The sequence below is a fragment of the Squalius cephalus genome (assembly GCF_949319135.1).
Source record: "Squalius cephalus genome assembly, chromosome: 7".
Taxonomy (NCBI): domain Eukaryota; kingdom Metazoa; phylum Chordata; class Actinopteri; order Cypriniformes; family Leuciscidae; genus Squalius; species Squalius cephalus.
The window spans coordinates 6,771,331-6,795,129 of NC_137128.1; the positions used below are offsets into that span (position 1 = coordinate 6,771,331).

Sequence of the window (23,799 nt, forward strand, 5' to 3'; positions counted from 1 at the left end):
GCTGAAATGTATGTGCTGTTGTTGTTAAAAAGCCATGGTTATTTTGCTCTGCCTTAGGATTGCACGTGTCCTGGGACAGGAGAGGGTGTGAGTGGGAAACCCACTGCTGAAACTTGGCCCTGGTTTGTCCTCATGGATGAGATGATTGCACCCTCATTGCCTCAATCCCTGAGGACACACCAGGGCCGAGTTCAGCTGTGTGTGACCAAGAAGAGGAGGAGCCAGGGGTAGCAGCAGCACCAGCATCAGCAGAGGGGACGAGTTTTTGGACTTGATTAGAGAAGACATGGGACTGCAGAGGCGAGGAGAGCACTGGAGAGAATGGACAGGCTGTTTTCTCTTCTTGAAAGAATGATTGAGAAATATGTATATATATATATTCTTTAACTTTTTTCACTTATATTTTTTAAAAGGAAAAAAAAATATGCAACTTTAAATGTGTAAATAAAAGAGAATTCATTGCTCTGGACATTGTTTATTTTTCAGTTTTTCACAGTCACAGTCATAATTTCTACATGAAAAATTCTTCTATAACGTTTTTCCCCCAACTATTTACAACATACGTTAAACATCTCAAAATCAACATAAACATTTAAATTTACAGTACATAAAATAAGAAAAAATGATGTAGACTTTTATTCAGCTGAGTGGGAGACCCTGGTGTGCTGCTGGACTGGGATGGGCTCCACAGTAGAGACCCGGGTAAGGCCTCCTGCTGGTGGGACATCATCTGGGATGGTCTTCAGAGTGTTTGACTGCATATTTTCACTATCCAGTGAAGTTGTCTACCAACAGGTTTGCAGGGCTGACTCATGGAATAAATATTGAGATACTTTATTACACTAAAGTACTTTTAATAACCACTAATACCGCATTGGGGAAAAACTACTAGTCATATATTTCAAACCTTAGTTAAGCAAAATTATCTTGCATACTGTAATGTACTTAAGGCATCAAGAGTAAAAGTAAAGGAATTCTGCAGGAAAAAAACCTTGTCAGGGTTTTTATGATGGTTCTGCTTTTATATTACTGCATATGTTGCATTTTACTTCTGAATATTTTCAAGGTTGATACATTTAAACTATATACTTTTGTGTAGTTTATTGTAAAACAATGCATCATATTGTAAAATAACATAATTTTGTAGTGTTGCTGTCCTGTGTGGGAAAATCACTTCGAGTATTAACGATGTAGTTCCTTACATACCACCACTGGTTATTTTGAAAATTAAAGTAAATGTAGGCCTATTGTCACAATATTAACAAATTGTTGCTAACTACAGCTCCGTCCCATTTCAAAGGGCGCATCTGAAGCGCTCGGACCGGTCTAGCCTACGGAGGACTGTTCTTGTCGCCTAGCAACAGTGACTGACAGCTGCCAATGAAGAGCGGGAGTAACATTCGCACTGGACTTTTTATATTCAACTGAGTTTTATATTCAAATAGGGTTGAAAACCTGTGTAAATATATTTACCAAGGCCCATTTAAAGAATACACTAGCCTACAAAATCGCATCAAGGTAAGATATAAATTAACATTTGAATCTTCGGCTAAGCCGAAAGTACATGACCTGAAACATCCTTAATACCATGTCCTCCAGTAAAATATAAAACATAAAAATGACAATAGCCAATTCTGGCTCCATAGAGTTTACTCAATTATATCAAATGAATTATCAGGATGGCAGCATACTCTCGCACCGTTGCTTGGCGCCTGGAGCGGTAATCGGGAACACCTGGCTGCACAATTAGGAAATCCTACTAAGGCTACATGGAGCGTCGTTCGGAGGACGCATAGGCTGCATCGTTTGAAGTCCGCAGCCTTCGAAGGATGCAGTCTTCACATTGGGACACAGCTATGGTATTGTTACACCGCAGAAATGGTGAGTGGCCTATTTACATACTTTTGGATGTGCAATGTGGTCTGGTCTTTTTTTTTTTTAGCAGAGTACTGCTCACACATGCTACATGTGCACCAGCCATTTTACCTTCAGTAATCACACCAAAATTGCTAGCTGCAGCTAGTTTGCATATCAGTATTTGTGAATTGTTAGGCCTGTTATGTCAGATACAACATTACTAACTTTATATTTCAATATATTATTTGTTTTTATTTATACTTATATTTCAATAATTAACAAGCGCTGTAAAACATCAGTAAGCAAGAATGCTGCACTGGTGGAATAGCGTAAACTATCATTGCTCTTTGGATAAAAAGATGAAGTACGCCTACTCTCAGACACTCATATTAAAGATAAAAAGCCTTATTTCACCACGCTATATGACTAGTAACAACTTCTATCTGTGGAACTGTAGCTGTTTTATGTTAAAAGCCAACGCCACTTCCCATCAAAGCTCAAAGTGACTGACATTCATCCTCTTATTAACATAACAAGCAAATTTACCCAGACATCAGATGCAACACTACATCATTAAGAATGTAAAGTGTAGATCTACAAAAGTGTAGTTTAAAGTACTTTAGGATACACACTTTCTTTAGGATACACAACAATTGTCCAAAGAAGACTTCTTAAACAATTATCAAATACAGTAATCAGTGAGAGTGGCTAAGGTTGTCCTCTCAAACAAAAAAAAATTGTAAAAGGTTTATGTGTTTCATATAATGTTTTACTAATACAGAAGTTCTTTTTGGCCTGTTAGGATTTGGAAACAAAAATTAAGGCATTGAAAAGACAGCAACAAAAAGCTCGTAGAAAATCAAAAAAGATCATTTTGGCTCTTCAGAAAAAAAATGAAAACACTTCTGATAGTGAACACTCCTCCAGAGAACTTGAATCAGACTACTCATCAGACGACTCAGGAAATATGCTGAATGTTGTGGAGCAGCATCTAAATGAAGACTTGCAAGAACAGTATGATTCCGAATCACAACAGAATACCATAATTAATATGCAAGATCAAGTGCTATGGTATGAAATTGATAGACTAAATGATTCCATGGATGTTACCAGTGAAAGTAACTCAGAGCTAGCTTTGTCTCTGGAGAAAAAGCTGTCTGAGTGGGCAATGAAATTCAACATCTCCATGACCTCTCTCACTCATTTGCTTAAGATTTTGAAGGAACATGACATTGATGTTCCAGCAGACGGACGAACACTATTAAAAACACCTCCTTCTGGCAGTTTGAGAATAACTGAAAAATCAGGTACATTTTAACTTTGAAAATGTCCATGCACTCATTTGGCAATATTATTCAGAAATTTCACTTAACTGTAAAATCTTGTTTTTGATAGGTGGCAAATAGACATATTTTGGATTAAAGGAAGGTCTTACGCATGCTCTGTCTGAGCAAGACACTTCAAAATACGACCACTTTGAGATTTCTTTGAATATTGATGGCCTACCCATTTTCAAGTCCAAAAACCTCACAATGTGGCCACTTCAGTGTGCTGTCATCAACATTGATGAAGTGAAAAACAGTCCTTTTGTTGTTGCTCTGTTTTCTGGAGCAAAGAAACCAAATGATTTGGAGTTTTTGAGGGATTTTATGGAGGAGCTGCAAGAACTGAAGGAAACAGGCTTTAAAGGGAAGAGAATTGTCCTCAAAAACATCATATGTGATGCACCAGCACAAGCCCTCATCAAAGGAATAGTTCAGTTTAATGGCCGCTATGGCTGTGACTTTTGTGATGTAAAGGGAGTTCATGAGAGCAAAATGCTTTTTTTGTATAAAGGAAATCTCAGAACCAATGAGTCATTTAGACAGAAGACAAATCCTGAACATCACAAAACAGATAGCATTCTTTTGAATCTGGACATTGATATGATCAGGCAGTTCCCAATAGATCCCATGCATTGTGTAGATCTAGGAGTGACTAAGCGAATGTTGATGCTGTGGAAAGAAGGACCTTTGGCCCATAGATTATCAGCTGGACATCTTAGCACCATTACTTATTTTCATCAAGCTGTCCGACATCACATACCTCCTGAATTCAATAGGAAACCCAGGGGGTTAGATGAACTGAAGCACTGGAAAGCAACTGAATTCCGAACATTTTTGCTTTATACTGGACCAGTGATTTTGAAATATGTTCTCGATAAGGAGAAGTATATTCACTTCCTTTCACTTAGTATTGGAATGCGCATCTTGTACAGTGAAAACCTAATGGAGCATCGTGATTATGCAGATGAGCTGTTAACATATTTGGTTGAAAAAGGTATCAGCCTGTATAGCACGAGTTTCATCTCATATAATGTGCATTGCTTGCTACATCTCACTGATGTTGCACATTACAACAGATCATTACACTATTGTTCAGCGTACAAGTTTGAGAACAATATGGGTCAAATCAAGAGGTTTATCCGCGGTTCAAGTGATCCACTGATTCAAGTAGCTAACAGATTGGCAGAGAGGCAAGCAATATCAAGTTCTAAGAAATCAAATGTTAACTCTGGTACGCCAAAGACAAAAGAATGTTACAGAATGACCAATGATAGCTACTGCCTTATACATGGAGTTCAAGAAAATCAGATTTTTTGTGAGGTTTTTTGCAGAATGGAACCTTTGTACACTAAGCCATGTGACTCCAGAATAATTGGCATATTCAAAGGATTTCGGAATCACACTAAAATGTTACATACTGACACCACTCAACTGAGACATAAAGCAATCATGATACCTTTGTCATTGATTGATAAAGATGAATACAATGCGGTAGCGCTTATACCGCTCATGCATTCAGTTTGATTAGTCAAGTAAGTCAGTAAGGCAGGGTTTTTGCCTTTTTTATTGCATGTTATCCTGATTTTGATCCAAAGACTATGAATAATGTGTGTGTGTGCATGTGCGTGTGCGTGTGCGTGCGTCTTTCAGTATCGAATTTGTTTATTCGGTGATGGACAGACATCTGTTGTACCAATCAGTTGGATTTTTGATGACAATGGAACATTGAAGTGTCGATGGACATCATCACTCTCAAACATTAAAAACAATTCTCCACCAAACCCTAACTGGAAGGTTTATGACATTGTGAAGATCGTTGGACCATCAATTGGTAAGAAATTGCAATAATGGTGCATTTGAATTGAAAATGAATGTGATGCTGAAATGTGGGTATAAGAACACAAATTCAAGTTGTTGTGCCTAATATAAGACAATCACAATTTTAGTTTTACATAAGTATTTAACATTTCTGGAAGATTTTTTTATCAATATTATGATAGGTGGTCTTATAAATGTGCTAATCATAATATATTTATGTATTCTATGATGAATAAATAGTTGACTGAATTTCCATTATACACATAGTATACATAAATTTACCACTTACAGGAGACTATGATCAAGCAAATCAATACATCTCAGATTACACAACGGGGGTCTCAGCAGCAGAGGACTCAATTACTTATTCAATGACAGACCCTGCAGTTGTGGAATTACCTGAGAAGAGAACAAGGAAAAATAAGCTTTGTGATGAAAGTGACATCAATTCAGAGACATCTTCCTGTGAAGGTCTGTATATATTGAAATGATTGGTATGCAGAAAACAATTTAGCCATAACTCTGTGATCATTCTTTATTTGTATGTATGAACAGATGATATGAACTTGAAGCAGTCAGGAAATGAAGTGAAGCAATCTGGTCTGAAGTCAAGAAATGTCCCACTGCCCAAACCTCCTATATACCATGGTTAGCCTGTTTTAACTTTGATGTAGAACTTTGAACTTGCTAAAGCACTTTTATGTTTTTTCAATCAATTTTTTTATTAGTTTGTTTTTTTCTTCTTTTGAACATTAGTCAATATTCAGCTCATTCAGAAAGTTCAGTGTGACAGTGTTTTAACTTTTTAACTAAACTTTTATTTAATAAAAAATATTTTTCTTCTGCATGATCTATCTTTAAAGATACTCTTCAGAGAAGTGGGAAAAAAGATGATGATCCCAAGCCCACAAGCTCTGATGTCTCAGGTGATTTAAACATATACACACATATACAAATGATAAATTCATGTATTAATGGTGTGTATAATGTGTTACTATGCAGAGGTTTTTACACTTTATATTGCCAAAACCCACCATATATGATGAACCTTTAGCTAAGGAGTAATGTTGGACATGTAAACCTGAAGATAAACATTTTTAGTTCAAATTTATTAGTTTTATAGAAGCTTTACAAATAATTCTGTTTTACAAAGAAATACAAATCCCATACTACAGATAAAAAACAAATATAAACACTTAAATGTCTCTATCAATAACTTAAAAATGTGACTGTAACAATGTTTGAATATATTAATATTTATGTTTTTTATGAATTTTATGAAGACCCTTACAACCCTCTGGAGGCCTGTTGTGGGTCCCCTGACCCCGGTTAGAAAATCCATGCATTCATGTATTGATGTACATTAAGCCACTTACTTCTATATCTTCCTCTCAGAATTTCATGATCTTCAACAACATCACATGACTTATAAAGAAATTACAGTGCAAACCAGGATACCAGGTGTGTATACATTGTTAATTCATTGTGTATACAAGGTTTGTTATGGCAAAAGATTAGGTGATCATACTAATTTTAATGTGATAAACAGATGATGTGCATTTAAAGAAGTCAAGAAATGCAATGAAGCGAGTTGGTCTGAAGACAAAGAATGTTCAGCTGGCCAAAACTCCCAGATACCATGGTAAGCTTGTGTTTTAACTTATCTAAGGAACTTAGCAGAATCAGCTTTATAATTTTATTTGCAGATTTTTAATGTCTTATGTCTTTTCTTGAAAGTAGTCAAGAGTCCACTTATTCAGAAAGCTCTGAGTGTCAAAACATCTGGGGTCTCATTTATAAAGCGTGCGTACGCACAAAACGGGGCTGGAAACGTACGTACGCCAGTTCCCACGCAAAGGTTGTAATCTATAAAAAACAAACTTGACGGGAGAATGTGCGCACCTTTAAGCAAACTTTGAGCCGTGCGTACGCACATTCTGGAGACAAAGGGAATTGGCGACACCGATGGTGAGCTGGAGTTAAGTGTCTTTTTGATCACTTTTAGACAGAAAATCTAAAGAAAATTAAACATATACAGAAAGAAAATACAAATATAATTTCACTCACCAAGCCTGTCACTTGAAGCAAATATCCATCCCTTCTTAAATGGCTGCACCAGCGAGCGTGTTGGGCCGTTTAGTGAAACTGACGCAAATAACAGTTTAAATAAATAAAATAATGATTTAAACTATGTTTTACTTCTGATATAAACATTTAGATTAAATATGCCATTCAAATTAATGAAGTTAAACACTTAAACATGAAATCATTACTGAGAAGTTACAACATTTTTATATTCAAATTCAGTCAATAGAAATATTTGTTGTGGATGCGATGTTTTTGAACACTTTTCCTGTGGCGTGCTGTGTTTTAATGTTTTAACCACAGAGACAATTGCTTATCATGATAACACATACCAGATTGTCTGAGAAAATAGTTTCGTGCAAATAATGCCCAAGGCCTATCTGTTTCCATTAAAAATATAAATCAATTAAAAATACAATTCGCCAAGTGGAAAAGATTGAGAAAAACTTTCTCTGAAATGTATTTTACACTATTTGATTTATGTATTCAAAAACAAGGCAAGGATAGACAACTACTTGATTTTTATTAATGTAATGTGTCTTGTACCGTTAAACGTTAAAACGTGGATGAATAATCATATGCAAATGATATGCAGATGAGGATCTGCATAGTAAAACTAGGCGTTGTAAGCTCCATATATGGTTATTTCGGGGAGGAGACGCATGTACGCACAATCTTCCGCTGACTGGGATTTATAAAGTGAATTCTGCGCAGGTTCTGGCGTACGAACGGTTTTATAAATCTGAATATGTTTTTGCGTACGCCATTTTTGGCTTTCGGGCGCACGTACACTTTTAGTAAGGTTCCTACGCACAGTTTTATAAATGAGACCCCTGGTGAGTATGAAACACTTTTTCTCTTAAATTGAATCTGGTTAAGCTAATTTGATCATTCTAATTCACATTGTTCAGGTGACTGTCTGGATGATAACAATGAAAGCCCTGATGACAGTTATTTAAACTCAAGCCAGCCCAACCCAGTATTCTTAGGTGAGACAATAGATATTCCCTTTAACACATGCAAACACATCACAAGGTACCTTATAAGAGAATTTTGTGTCATGACTCTCACAGATACTCTTCAGGGAAATGTGGCAATGCATGAGGATGATCATCCCAAAAGCTCTGCTTCTTCAGGTGAGTTATAATTTAATATAATTTATTGTGTGTGTGTGTGTGTGTGTGTGTGTGTGTGTGTGTGTGCGCGTGTGTGTGTGTGTGTGTTTTTTTTTTTTACATTGTACCAAATGTCCACAATTAAAGTGAACCACCTACATGTGCATTGTGGATAAAACGATCAGGGAAAAAACGGTTTAATTGATATAGAAAAATAAATATAGAAACAATATAACTGATTTAGATAAATGCAATTTCACTGACCTTATGTATGTAATTTTGATAACAGGGAAGGAACCAAAGGAAACAAAATGCAAAGTCACCATGGAGAAATTGTTTGGTATGTGATATATCAATTAGACATTATTTATTTATACAGACATAAAACATCCTTTGCTATATAACAATCTAACTTTACAATTTTTCAGATCTGAATACTAAGATACTCCAACAAATTCAAATGCTGGAACAGAGACAAGCTGTCATCATGAATGACTTGGCAAAAGTTAAGTCTGTTCTCATGAAGCGGGCAGAAGAAGATGCCCATGAGGAACTTTTTCAACAACAACAGTGCTCCAGCTTTGAAACGTTTGAAGCCTTCTGTCAGAGGCTTGAAGAAGACAAAAATTATCGAGAGCTTTATGTTAGTACTACTATATAAATTTAGCGTTTATTTTTACAACAAAGCCACAGTGTTTTTTTTTTTTTTTTTTTGCAGCAGATACCATGTAAAAGAAATGTTGAAGCCTGGTATATTTTAATCATGACAATATTATGTATGTTTTTGTCAGGTACACTATCTCATCCATACTCACGGCAGCTCCAATATAGGTGAGATGGTGAGACAGGCTTTAAAAAGCATAGCGTCAGACAATGTTCTCTGTCTGTACAACAGAACGGGGAAAGATGGGAAGAAGGTGTTGCCACCTGTGCTCCTGACATGTTTGAAAAGTAAGTGTTTAAGTTTTGGTTTGTGCATCTGGATGCTGCTATAGAAATTGTAATGTTAACACCTTGCTCTTTGTGTTTTTAGAATGTGTCAGGTATTTTCACAAACAAAGTGAAATAGAGGTGAAGAAGCTAAAAGTAACCACCAGAACAACACCAGACGCGGAATGTATTCGCCAAGTAGAAATTTTTTTGGCCAGCGCCAACACCAGGCTGAAAAGGAAACCAAATAAAGGAAAAAGCTGACTTTTTGTTTGATTGTTTTTATTGATGGAAATAAAGAATGTGGGTGTAAAAGTTTGAGCTAAAACAGTATTATACAGTATTGTATAAATACTGTTCGTTTTCTCACACAAACCGCTCGTTTCGTGTCTTAGGCCATCAATGTGTACTTATGATGGGGAATTGTTTCATTTGGACGATGGGGAATTGTTTTAATTTGGACTCTGTGCTTGTGTTTTGAGCCAGTGACCATCGACCTGCATTATATGACTGACAGACAAGAACGGTTTGACCTAAAAATATCAAAATTGAAACTACTGCGGAAACAAAGACACCTACATCTTGGATGCCCTTGAGGTAAGCTAAAACATATCAAAAATTAATTTCAAAGTGAACTATCCTTTTAATTTCACACGTCTAGTTCAAATATGTGGTTTTGTTTTATTAATACAATGTATACTTTTTTCTTAATATAGCCCAAAATAATGGAAGTGAAATGTGACAACATGCCCCATAGGTGGTGGTACATTGTAACATGACCATATGACAGATTAAAATGCTCTCTGATCTAATCAAAAAAAATATATATACAAGACAAACTAAAATATTTTCTCAATAAAATACAATTATTAACTTTTTCATATAAAATAATGGCATTTTTTAATAAATAAAAATAAAATAATTTTTGAGTTTGACAACGAACACAAACTAAAACAGTTGATTCTGTTATAAAAAAAAAAAAAAACTTGCTTCAATTAGCTTGAACAAAACTGAAAATCATTAAGAAGATCTTTGTTTCAAAATATAGTAAATCATTTTAGCGATTTCTCTTTTTTTATGACATTAGATCCAGATGGATCTATAATGCATTTAATATGGTTAGGCACAATTTCATGTATCAGGCCCTAATTATTTTAGCTTTATAAACAAGGTTGTCACAGGGGTGGTTGTATACACACACACACACACACACACACACACACACACACACACACACACACACACACACACACACACACACACACACACACACACACACACACACACACACACACACACACACACGAAGATGATGATTTATTTATTTTTATTTTATTTATTTCAGGTTTATTTAACAGGGACAATGCACACTAATAATGCATAATTAAATGTACAGTGTGCCAGAATTAGCCAAAAGGCTATTTTACATCTGCTGTCCCTGGACAGATCTTAATATGTCACACCTAAAAAAACAAAAGGATTGAAATATTACATGTTAATATGAATTAAAAAAAATTACTAAACCAACATATAAAAAGAACAATTGCAGAACAACACCAACACACACATACACACACAAGCCAAACTGCCAGTCCATTTAACAAACATTTTTTGGACATGCACAAAAAACAATATAGCTGGGACAATAACCAACAACAGAGGTTTCACCTATCTAAACACAAGAGAACACAATGAGCCAGCCAACATCATCGGCATAGCACAAGAAGCACAAATAAACAAACAGGCAGGACAGAGAAGACAGGGTAGCAGCAAGATTTCATGTCAAATGTAATGTTGACAGTCCTGACTACCTGTTAGCCACTTCTTTAAAGTAAGTTAAAAAGAAGCGTAAGTTTTAAAATTCCTAATGTGAATTGGAATGAGGTTCCATTCGCGAGCAGCCCTGACTGAGAAAGCTGTTTGACCAAGTGCACTCTTCCTCAACGGGACAATGCAGTCACACCTCTTGCTGCACCCCTTGTAGATCTGCAAGCATTTGGTGCTGTGCTTACAAACTGGCGCAATACAGGAGGAGCCAGTCCATGCAAAATTGTGTACATAAGACAGAGATCTGCATATATAATCAAGTTTTCGAAATTTAATAGATTATATATTTTTAAAACATGACAATGATGATAATATATGGATTTCCTATCAAGTACTTTAAGATTTTTTTTTTATATAGGGAGTGTAGTGATTTGAGAGAAGTGTTGCTAGCTTGTGACCAGGTTGTCAAACAATAGGTTATATGAGATAAAATCATTGAGTGCATGAACATCATAGCGGCCCTTTTTGACATGCAGCTACGGACATATCTAAAATTTGCCAGGTTGTACTTAATGTGATTACAAACCTTCTTAATGTGTAATTTAAAAGTAAGATTGTTATCTATGTATACTCCAAGGTATTTAAAATCTGAGACGACTTGTAGTCTCTCCCCTGCTACGACTACATCCGGTTCTGCACAGCGGCTTTTAGATTTACTAAAAAAACATACATACTGTTTTGGATACATTCAATTGAAGGCAATTGTGATTTAACCATTCTGTAATATTTTGCATCAAGTTTGATAGCAGATCAGCAGCTTGTGCTGCACTGTTAGCATGTACAAAGATTACTGTGTCATCTGCATACATTTGGGTGTTGGCATTAGGACAAACATTTGGCAAGTCATTTACATACAAAGAAAATAAAAGTGGACCCAAAATAGAGCCCTGTGGGACACCTGCAGATAAGGAAATAACACCTAATTGATGATTCCTAACTCTAACAAACTGAGTCCGATGTGTTAAATAAGATTTGTAGCAACAATGACAATGACATCCGGTCAGCTGCTTTTCAAATTAGTAAATCCTGATCTCGCAAACACATCCTTCATTGTCTGAGAAGACAAGAGGTCTGTTCACTCCTGCACTGGCGTCCCTACGTCTGCTTGGACTGTCAAAATTGCAACTTTGTGGCTCTCCAGAGAGACATTTGAGTCACACATTGCCTTAAACAGAAGGAACCCTGTTGTTTAAAATCCCCCCTCTCTCTAAAACTCACATGCCTTTGGGTCACGTGACAAGCCTCAAAGACATTCCAGGTATTCCACACACACGCACAAGAACACTCGTGGACTTTGAAACAGAAATTTCCACACATGTGATCCAATAGCAATGTTTTTGATATGTATTTTTATGTGTGTATAATTTCCATGACAGATTGAGATGTCTATGTTCTATCATAGAAATCAATTGACACCTAAAATGCTCAGAATTCAGATGCTCTGAATTCCCATATTCTGTACACACCATTTCTGGCATCATTCTAATCGTAGTGATCTCACGGAATTGCATATATGTATGAGATTACAATGAAATGTATTCTTATGGGTATTATCTTTCTGAAAGAGAAAATACGAATTCTATCTCTCACAGGACATAGTCAAAGTAGGCGTTTCTTCACAAACAAAGAAACTTTTTCCCGCTTCAGATCAGAAGATCCGATTTGCTGTTGTCCCAAAAAGAGGGCGTAAGCAGATGCCCTTTAAAAGTAGAGACCCTCTCCTCTTTCTTTCTCTCTCTCTTATCTCTTCTCCCCCGCGCAACACTTCTCCAAGGAACATCTGAAAAGGCTCCGGCCTTCTCCCTTGGACAAACACATGTTCGAGTCGTAGCTGCCGTTCTTTGCAACTAAGTTATATATATTTGCCTCTTCCTTCAAGGGAGATGAATCTTTTTTTCCGGTAAACGTTACATTCAGTGAGCCTTTTTAAGCTTCCCACGACACCGGAAGACGCAGCACAAACAGGACACCGTCCGCGCTTTCCTGCCTCTCAGCATCACCCGAACAGAGAACAAACTTGCAAGTATATTGATCCCTCTTAAAGCTGATTCCAGGTGCCTCTTGAAATTAGGTTTCTGTCTGTAATAATTACCAGCTACTTTCTCTCTCTCTCCTTATTTTCTCTCTTTCATTTCATTCACTCTGATCACATTATTTCTTATGTTCTTGTTTGTTTAAATGTTTGTTTGTTTTATTGTTTGCATTTTTACGTACGTTTATAGTTGTAGCTCATGTAATCTCTAGTTTTACATTTATTAAAACCCATTCATACTTTGACTGTCTCTGTGTTTGAAAACCCACCTTTATGAAGTCAATGAAATGCAAAAAGATCTAATTAAGCTACACGCTCGATATTATAGACTACTTTGAGTAGTTTTAATTCATAAACTCAGAAAGTTTTATGTTCGTGGCCAGAAGATAAACTTTCTTGGAGTTTGTAAACAGGGATACCCCTTCTTAACTGTGATCATCTTACATTTATTCGCTGGACGAATGACTGATGACCAGACCAGTTACAGAACAAGGTAATCTCGAAAATTGATAAAGTAAATGTATATGCGATTTATGAATTATGACCATGAGTTATGATTAGTAATATTTACAAAATTCCCTATATTCTTGAGCTAATTTGCATTGACCCAGAGTCAGATATATTTACGTTACAGTTATTTACGTTACAGATTCTACCCATTTAATAGTGGCTGTATCGAAATTAAAAGTTTGTAACTTAGATTTGAAGAACTCCATGATTAATGGTGTCAAATGCTTTTTTAAAATCTAGAAAAACAGCACCAACAACCCCTCCTCGATCAAAGTGTGACTTGACTTTGTCAACGAAATAGCAATTGGCTGTTTCTGTTGAATGATTAATACGGAAGCCGAATTGATATGGATGTAAAGAATAGGAACTGGTATTTAAATGATTTATCATTTGTTCTGAGACAAGTTTTTCGGCCACCTTGGAAACCACTGGCAGGATACTAATAGGTCTGTAGTTGCAGATGGACAAGCGATCACCTCCTTTAAATACTTTAAAGGGTTACTTCACCTCTGGGAAGATGAATGTGTATTTAAAATAGGTCATTTAAGTAGAAGAAATGTGAAGAAATTTTTGAATTTGGAGCTTTCTAGACTGAGAAAAGCCAGAAAATGTATTTTTGGCTTATGTGGATGTAAGACAACAACTCCCAGAATGCACTTGCTTCGCTGCCTTAGGAGGCCACGCCTACCGGTAAAAGTGTACAGTTGAAAACAACAACAAGGCTAGCTAGTCTACGTGATGAGTTTGCCAGGGATTTACAGATCGCCCAAAATGTCCGGGATTCGGCTTTTGCGTTCTACAGTCGCCATTCATCATGTTTACTGTGGTGAGCAGGACGAGGCTGACGGCCGCGGGAGAACGGCGCGAGGCCGGTGGCTTCATTACTGAGACGCGCCGGGTCTCGCATCTCTCACGGAGGAGCGGGAATTTTCTTAGCAATGTTAAAACGCACATCAACCGATCACTTGTTCAGCGTTCATGTAAACACTACATTCAGATTCACCAATCGGAATGAATTCAGTTAGATTGTAGCAAAAGGTGTGCATGTAAACAATGAATGGCGACCGCAGAAAGCAAAAGCTGAATCCCGTACATTTTGAACGATCTCGCCCGCCGGACAAGTCCGGGAAAAGGAAGATGGTAATCCCTACTTACTCAGCTTTCTCCTACTATTCAGCTTTCTCCACAGAACAAGAGCCTGCTAGCTTAGCTTCCAAAGAAAGACGGCTGACACACTGTGTGTACATTCTGTGAGTGAGATCCCACCTCCTATGGGCGGGCTGAAAACATGCGGAACAACGCCTTCTACTGGCTGTAGTCTTTAGCCTCTGGCCAGAAAATCCTCCGATGACGCAAAATGACGATTTTTGCGTCATCGGAGGATTTTTTTCCAGACAAAAAATACATAAATCTCTTGTCTCAGGGGGATATGAGGGTGGAAAGCAGGGTAATTCGAAAATACTACAGGTTTTCTACTAATACAAAGCTTAATGCTAAATCCTGAAGTACCCCTTTAAATACAATGATGAAGGTTAATAGGTGATGTTTAATAAATCGAACAGGTAATCCAAATGGAACAGAGCAACATACAACATGTAACGGCCACCTAGTGTTAAGTAGTGTTCATGACATGAATGTTGATGTGCCTTTAAGATAACTTCTTCTATGGCGTACGTTATTGTATGCATGCTGTTTTTATGTGAGCGTGCACGCACAGTAGTCAGGGGGCCAAAACTGATATTAAAACTTTGTTGGACACTTTTTGGTACAAGTACACAACCTATCCAGTATTAATATTTAACCCCTCAACATGTGTTCTAGCCAGGTTGTCAGCTTAGAAAATGTTTTTTTGTCCATTTTAACACTATATTCTTAAAAGTGGTAAAAGCGGATTTTCCCCCCAAAGTGCTTCCATTTTCTTCCATGTTACCTATTGTAATTTTGGGCAAATGTGCAATATAATCCAACTTATGTGCAAGCATGATCATTAAAAAATAATAATCAATAAATACCACAAGAGTATCACACCACAAGGGGCACTGTTGTGTCAGCACAGCTGTCATTTGGCAGCAGATTGAGGCAGCAGATCCAGAGAAGATGATCACAGCAGGTGTCAACAGTACAGTCTGAACAAAACTTTATAAAGGAGTGAATCACACAACAGATTAACTTGATCTATTTGTCTACACAAACATTTACCTCAAGATTCTACCATTCTACCATCAAATGTTGCCAGAAACAGGTAAGCTAAACTGTTTTCCAACTAGCTATATACTTACCAGACATACACTCACCTAAATGATTATTAGGAACACCATACTAATACTGTGTTTGACCCCCTTTCGCCTTCAGAACTGCCTTAATTCTACATGGCATTGATTCAACAAGGTGCTGAAAGCATTCTTTAGAAATGTTGGCCCATATTGATAGGATAGCATCTTGCAGTTGATGGAGATTTGTGGGATGCACATCCAGGGCACGAAGCTCCCATTCCACCACATCCCAAAGATGCTCTATTGGGTTGAGATCTGGTGAATGTGGGGGCCATTATAGTACAGTGAACTCATTGTCATGTTCAAGAAACCAATTTGAAATGATTCGAGCTTTGTGACATGGTGCGTTATCCTGCTGGAAGTAGCCATCAGAGGATGGGTACATGGTGGTCATAAAGGGATGGACATGGTCAGAAACAATGCTCATTTAAACGATGCCCAATTGGCACTAAGGGGCCTAAAATGTGCCAAGAAAACATCCCCCACACCATTACACCACCACCACCAGCCTGCACAGTGGTAACAAGGCATGATGGATCCATGTTCTCATTCTGTTTACGCCAAATTCTGACTCTACCATCTGAATGTCTCAACAGAAATCGAGACTCATCAGACCAGGCAACATTTTTACAGTCTTCAACTGTCCAATTTTGGTGAGCTCGTGCAAATTGTAGCCTCTTTTTCCTATTTGTAGTGGAGATGAGTGGTACCCGGTGGGGTCTTCTGCTGTTGTAGCCCATCCGCCTCAAGGTTGTGCGTGTTGTGGCTTCACAAATGCTTTGCTGCATACCTCGGTTGTAACGAGTGGTTATTTCAGTCAAAGTTGCTCTTCTATCAGCTTGAATTAGTCGGCCCATTCTCCTCTGACCTCTAGCATCAACAAGGCATTTTCACCCACAGGACTGCCGCATACTGGACGTTTTTCCCTTTTCACACCATTCTTTGTAAACCCTAGAAATGGTTGTGCGTGAAAATCCCAGTAACTGAGCAGATTGTGAAATACTCAGACCGGCCCGTCTGGCACCAACAACCATGCCACGCTCAAAATTGCTTAAATCACCTTTCTTTCCCATTCTGACATTCAGTTTGGAGTTCAGGAGATTGTCTTGACCAGGACCACACCCCTAAATGCATTGAAGCAACTGCCATGTGATTGGTTGATTAGATAATTGCATTAATGAGAAATTGAACAGGTGTTCCTAATAATCCTTTAGGTGAGTGTATAGCTAGGCTAATTTACTTCCATAATTACTAGCTTACTTACTAATAGGTAAATTAAGTTTTGTGCAGATGTGTAATGGAAATATTATGTTTTTAATTTATTTGCTGCACAGCAGCCTATTTTACAGTCTGCTATAGCTAAAAGTGTTAATAAGTTTGTTAGATAGCAAAGCCCTCAGCTTATGTCAGAGGACATTGTAGTGATCCACTCAGAAACCAATCAGACTAGAGTAGTGAAAAATTTATTTGCCTTCAGATGAGATAACATGGATCCAGAGGGAGCTGTAAGCCTAGCGTCCAAAGAAAAACAAATAGGAAGAGATATTGATTGGGAAAAATGTTTCATTTGTCAAGACAAATATGGAAAATACAGCCAAGATAAAGCCCTTTGATTGAAGTGATTTTTCAGGAAGTGGTGTCTCTGTGCTCTTTCTGGAGATTATTGTAGTATAATATTTTGCAATATTTTTGCAATATAATAGACACACACCATTATTTGCATTGCGCTTAGCTTGACCTTGCTTATTCAATCCATTCAGTCTCAAAGGGATGAGACTGACAACCTGAAAGCCACTGGGGAAAAACATACCTTTGCCATACGACTATTACATAGTTATTACTACTAACTAGTTACTAACCCCTAACCCTAAAGAAGTGAGAGAGCAGTTTTGTTAGGATGGAATTAATAACTATAGTGATATGTGAATTAAATATAATTTGTGTTACAACCTGGTACACTAATTAAGTCAAATAGCACCATAGACCATCATCTACAGTTCTAAATTTCCGCCTTGACATTAAAGTATTATAACTTGTGCAGCATTGCACTGTCTCTCCCTACAAGCTTTAAACTTGGCTTGACTCATTCCCATAGATATGGGTACTGATTGATAGAGGTTTTGGGATACTAGGTTATGTTTCCAAGCTGATATTCACTTTGAAAACTGGTTCTCTTTAGGCGGAGATTGTTTTTTTCATGTTCTAGTTCTGTTGTCTCTTACACTGTACAAGAAATGTTCATTCTGACACTTCAGCAGACATCCCATGAGTGTTGGCTTTCATTTGATACCATTTTTATGAATATGGTCCTTGTGGTTGTGGAGATATTCAACATTTACTGTTGGCATGTCGTGTTAAGCAGGAAACCAAAAAATTGGCCTGAAATTGCTTGTACAAGTCACAAAAAAAAAAATTCAGCTTGACAACCACCCTAATATCTTACCTATGGGTGTCTTCTAACTAAAAAAATAGGGTGACAGCTTGTACCAAAACATGTCCGCAAAAGTCTTAACGGAAGCCCTTTTCAGAATTGGCCCCCTGACTATAAATGTCTGTTGCATTACAAAAACGATTGATACGATACATATTTTATTTTTCTTTGAACATTTAAATACACAAATAAATATAAAATAAACTAGAGCGACACTCAGTCCTAAATCAAACTCATAAGAACATAAACGTCTCACAGAGCAGAAGGGCAAAAGCTCACTAGATCATGGTTTTCAGTGTGAATACAGAGTGTGAAATTAAGATCTTTCTGGCTTTTAAGCAGGAGAAGTGAGAAACGTCAGCACAGAAAAAACTGGCTTGTGAAACTGCATGTTTGTGAACATCTGGAGACTCATAGACCTGCTGTAGAGAGATGCAGTGAATCTGGGCTTGATGGAAAACAATTGTGTTCAGAAAACTATTTCACTAAAAGGTTATCTAGAATTTTGATGAGAAGTGAATTATCAAGGTATACTCCAGAATAGCAGTCCATATACTGACCCATAATGTCTATTTGACCTTTAGCTTGTATCACAACTAAACTGTGTTGACGTCAGTGGCGGAACTAGAGTTTTATACAGGGGGTGTGTTGTGAACTTAGAATCGAAAGACCAGGAGACTTGGTTGTTTCTTCAGCAGGATTCTTTATTGAGAACACGAGCTGTCGGTAGCTGCAGTCACCAAGTCTGACGTGAATGTTCTCTTACAGTTTATATACATTTAGGGGCAGGAACCGAAAAAGACAGGTTTAGGAACCGGTTTTAGACTGAGAGCATTGCCCACCCTAATCCACTCAGCATATCTATTCAAACACTGAGACCCGAGTACAGGACTGGCTGGACTTTCTTGCTAAAACACAAACTCCAAGAGTTTCAGTAAAACAGGACTGACCAGAGTCTTTTGCTAGAAAACTCTGATAATCATAATTTATAACTAACCTTAACATGCTAAATTCAATGTAAACCTAAATTAAACATTTTAATAAATTTGCATTCCCACAGGTGGCCACTGCTACTTTCGGGGGCACACACACACACACACACACACACACACACACACACACACACACACCACACAGTGGAAGGAATTGGGTCACTGTGTTTTTGTCTATAAATGTTGAACATCCAAAATATTTGCAGAAAACAAAGCTGAAGCACCAAGGAGATAAGATACAGTAGCATGTGTCTGTTATGAACTGCTGCGTTTATTTACAAAAAAACTCTTAATAAAAAAAAACTTTTTAATTAGATATAGCAGGCATTAAAGGACAATTCCAGTATTTAACACTTTGAGTCTATTTTGTAGTTTGTTTTGGCTGAACTAGAGTGGTGGACAAAGAAATTTTGACAATGGTTCCTGTCTCGACTTTTTGACTATTTTAGAATTGCCCATGACCGCTTTAGAATGGGAGTCTATGGCCATGCACAAACATGTCCTTAAAACAACCCTTAACGTTCGTTTGCAACTCACCGAGTGGTTAGTGGTTAGTTGATGATTAAAAACAAATATATCGGCGCAATGTATGTGTCAGGTTTCATATAGACGAAGCAGGCAAGATGGTAAGTTTAAATGCTTTAATTTGCAGAATGGATCGGTACAGCGTAACAGGTGAGTAAACAGTAAGTTGAATATCAGATGATAGCTTAACTGAATGATAACAAAGTCTCTCTTTCTCTTGCAGATGCAGATGATGAAGATTCTCTGAAGTTGGACTGAAGACAGGCTGAAGAAGATCGGGATCGACGGTAAGTATGCAGGTAGGAGAAGGAAGGGAGTCTGTGAGTCTTGTATTGACGAGACCAGACAATGACTGAAGGGTGAGTGCTGAATATAAAGGGGTGAGATGACGAGGTACAGGTGATGATGATAATTACTCAGGGGAGAGTGAGGAGAGTGAGTGCAGGTGTGCGCCAAGGAGGATTCTGGGGAGTGTAGTGCAGAGACAGATGAGGAAGACAGACGGTGGATGTGACATTACTCCCCCCTCCCACAAGGCGCGACCCGCGCCGAAAGCAGCAGAACACGGGAGGGGGGGGTGGGCATCTTGGAGTCCGTGATGGGGAGGTGGACCGGGTGTAGATGAACGGACTCCAGGATGGTCCAGACGGCCATGGTGGAACAGACTGGTCAGGGGATCATGGCGGAGACTTCCCTTCGGACGGCCATGGTGAAGCAGGCTGAGGAGGTGACCATGGTGAAGAAGGCTGAGGAGGTGACCATGGTGAAGAAGACCCTTCGGGCGGCCATGGCGGAGAAGACCCTTCAGGCGGCCATGGCGGACAAAAACCCTTCGGGTGGCCAGGACGGCATTGTGTCGGTGAGGCCTCCACGGTCCCCCCAGAGGACTTATAGCCCCCCCCCCCCCCCAAAATTTTCTTGGGGAAATTATCAGGCTCTGGTTCAAGGCTGGATGAGACAGCGGGCAAAGGCGTTGTATTCATGGCTCTTTCTCTTGCAGATGCAGATGATGAAGATTCTCTGAAGTTGGACTGAAGACAGGCTGAAGAAGATCGGGATCGATGGTAAGTATGCAGGTAGGAGAAGGAAGGGAGTCTGTAGCTGTGTCCCAAAGTGAAGGCTGCGTCCTTCGAAGGCCGTATTTGAAGGCCGGATGGCCGTATTTGAAGGCCGATTGCGTCACCGCGGCGAGACAAAACGTCACAGCGGCGCGACGAAGGACGTCCCAATTCAAAGGCTGCATCCTTGGAAGGTCGCATTTGAAGGCCGATTGCGTCACCGCGGCTCGATGAAGGCTGTCCCAATTCCTGCGAAGGCCGTATTCGAAGGACGGTTGCATCATCGCGCCGCGACGAAGGCTACCCTGATTCAAAAGCGACGCCAAATGCGCCCTTCGTTTCCCCGTGAAAAGAAGGATACATAAATGGACACTTAGCGGCCTATTCTACCCCATAAGTCATTGCGCGCCGTTGACGACAGGCCGGCGGCCGAGACTAGAGATCGGTGGTGGACAGCAAATTCACATTTAAATGTAAGTATTATGTTTTCATTTACTCAAATAGCTAGCGAAACCACAGTTAAAGTTTATTATAAACTTCATCTTAACTCCTTCGTCATCATTGCATGGCTTCATTTGTCAGGTAGTTTTAGGCAAAACTTGTGGTAATAAAGTTAACGACCTATTTGTAATATTTGCACTAGTCTATCTCACTTGTGTATTATAAGAAATATCACTCACCCTATAAAGCCTAAAAACAACCAACCCCCAAATTTGGTTTTTAATGTTGGTCTAAATTGGTATTGATGTGTCATATTTTGCAGTGTTAACAATGCACTTAAGATTGCACCCCTGTGGTAAGTACCCTTTTCTGCTTTTTTAGAACAGTTCAGTGAAAAATGGGTCTGGGGAATCTAACTCCCATACAGGCACAAAATAATATATATATATTATTTTGTGCCTGTATGGGAGTTACATTCCCCAGACCCATTTTTATATGGGTATATAGTTTTATATATATAAGAAAATTAATACACACATTTTTGCTTAAATGTATTGTGCTGTTGTATTGTGCTGTTGTTGTTAACAAGCCGTGGTTAATTTGCTCTGCCTTAGATTGCTCGTGTCCTGGGACAGGAGAGGGTGTGAGTGGGAAACCCACTGCTGAAACTTGGCCCTGGTTTGTCCTCATGGATGAGGTGTTGGGACAGAGGCATTGCACCAACCCCGCTGTCCTCATGGCCTCAATCCCTGAGGACACACCAGGGCCGAGTTCAGTAGTGTGTGACAAGAAGAGGAGGAGCCAGGGGCAGCACCAGCACCAGCACCACCAGCACCAGCACCAGCACCAGCACCATGAAGAAGGCGAGACAGAGAGGACGAGTTTTTGGACTTGATTAGAGAAGACATGGGACTTCAGAGGCGAGGAGAGCACTGGAGAGTAGGGAGAGGATGGACAGGCTGTTTTCTCTTCTTGAAAGAATGATTGAGAAATATATATATATATTCTTGTTTAACTTTTTTTTCACCTATATTTTTTAAAAGGAAAAAAAAATCTGTACATTTATTTTTATGCAACTTTAAATGTGTAAATAAAAGAGAATTCATTGCTCTGGACATTGTTTATTTTTGTAATGATAGTCATAATTTCTACATGAAACAAATTCTTCTATACCTTTTTTCCCCCCAACTATTTACAACATACGTTAAAAATATCAAATTCAACATAAACATTTAAATTTACAGTACATAAAATAAGAAAAATGATTTAGACTTTTATTCAGCTGAGTGGGAGACCCTGGTGTGCTGCTGGACCGGGATGGGCTCCACAATAGAGACCCTGGTAAGGCTTCTGCTGGTGGGACGTCATCTGGGATGCTCTCCAGAATGTTTGACTGCATATTTACACTATCTACTAAGTTGTCTACCAACAGGTTTGCAGGGCTGACTCATGGAATAAATATTGAGATACTTTATTACACTAAAGTACTTTTAATAACCACTAATACCAAATTGGCGAAAAACTACTAGTCATATATTTTAAACCTTAATTAAGCAATTTTTTTTCATTATCTTGCATACTCTAATGTACTTAAGGCATCAAGAGTAAAAGTAAAGGAATTCTGCATTTCTATTACTGCATGTTGCATTTTACTTCAGAATATTTTCAAGGTTGATACATTTAAACTATATACTTTTGTGTAGTTTAATGTAAAACAATGCATCATATTGTAAAATAACAGTTTTATAGTGTTGCTGTCCCGTGTGGGAAAATTACTTCGAGTATTAACGAAGTATGTAGTTCCTTACATACCACCACTGGTTATTTTGAAAATTAAAGTAACAAAATGTAGGCCTATTGTCACAATATTAACAAGGGCGCATCTGAAGCGCTCGGACCGGTCTAGCCTACGGAGGATTGTTCTTGTCGCCTAGCAACAGTGACTGACAGCTGCCGATGAAGAGCGGGAGTAACATCCGCACTCGAGTGTTTATATTCAAATGGGTTTTATATTCAAATGGGGTTAAAAATGTGTGTAAATATATTTACCATGGTCCATTTATGTGCATAATAAAAAGAATACACTAGCCTACAAAATCGCATCAAGGTAAGATATATAAATGAACATTTGAATCTTCGGCTAAGCCGAAAGTATGACCTGAAACATCCTTAATACCATGTCCTCCAGTAAAATATAAAACATAAAAATGACAATAGCCAGTTCTGGCTCCATAGCATATCAAATGAATTGTCAGGATGGCAGCATACTCTTGCACCGTTGCTTGGCGCCTGGAGCGGTAATCGGGAACACCTGGCTGCGCAATTAGGAAATCCTACGGAGGCTACATGGTGCGTCCTTCGGAGGACGCATAGGCTGCATCCTTGAAGTCTTCAGTCCTTCGAAGGATGCAGCCTTCACATTGGGACACAGCTTGTGAATCTTGTATTGACGAGACCAGACAATTACTGAAGGGTGAGTGCTGAATATAAAGGGGTGAGATGACGAGGTACAGGTGATGATGATAATTACTCAGGGGAGAGTGAGGAGAGTGAGTGCAGGTGTGCGCCAAGGAAGATTCT

General features: G+C 38.4%; 1 long non-coding RNA gene across 1 annotated transcript; it reads left to right on the forward strand.

The window, feature by feature from the left end:
• The first annotated feature begins 7,926 nt into the window (after nucleotides 1–7,926).
• On the forward strand, nucleotides 7,927–9,070 carry LOC307162342. Its single transcript, XR_013821906.1, has 4 exons — nucleotides 7,927–8,074; nucleotides 8,159–8,221; nucleotides 8,490–8,540; nucleotides 8,992–9,070. It is a non-coding gene; the product is annotated as an uncharacterized lncRNA (long non-coding RNA).
• Nucleotides 9,071–23,799: the final 14,729 nt, after the last annotated feature.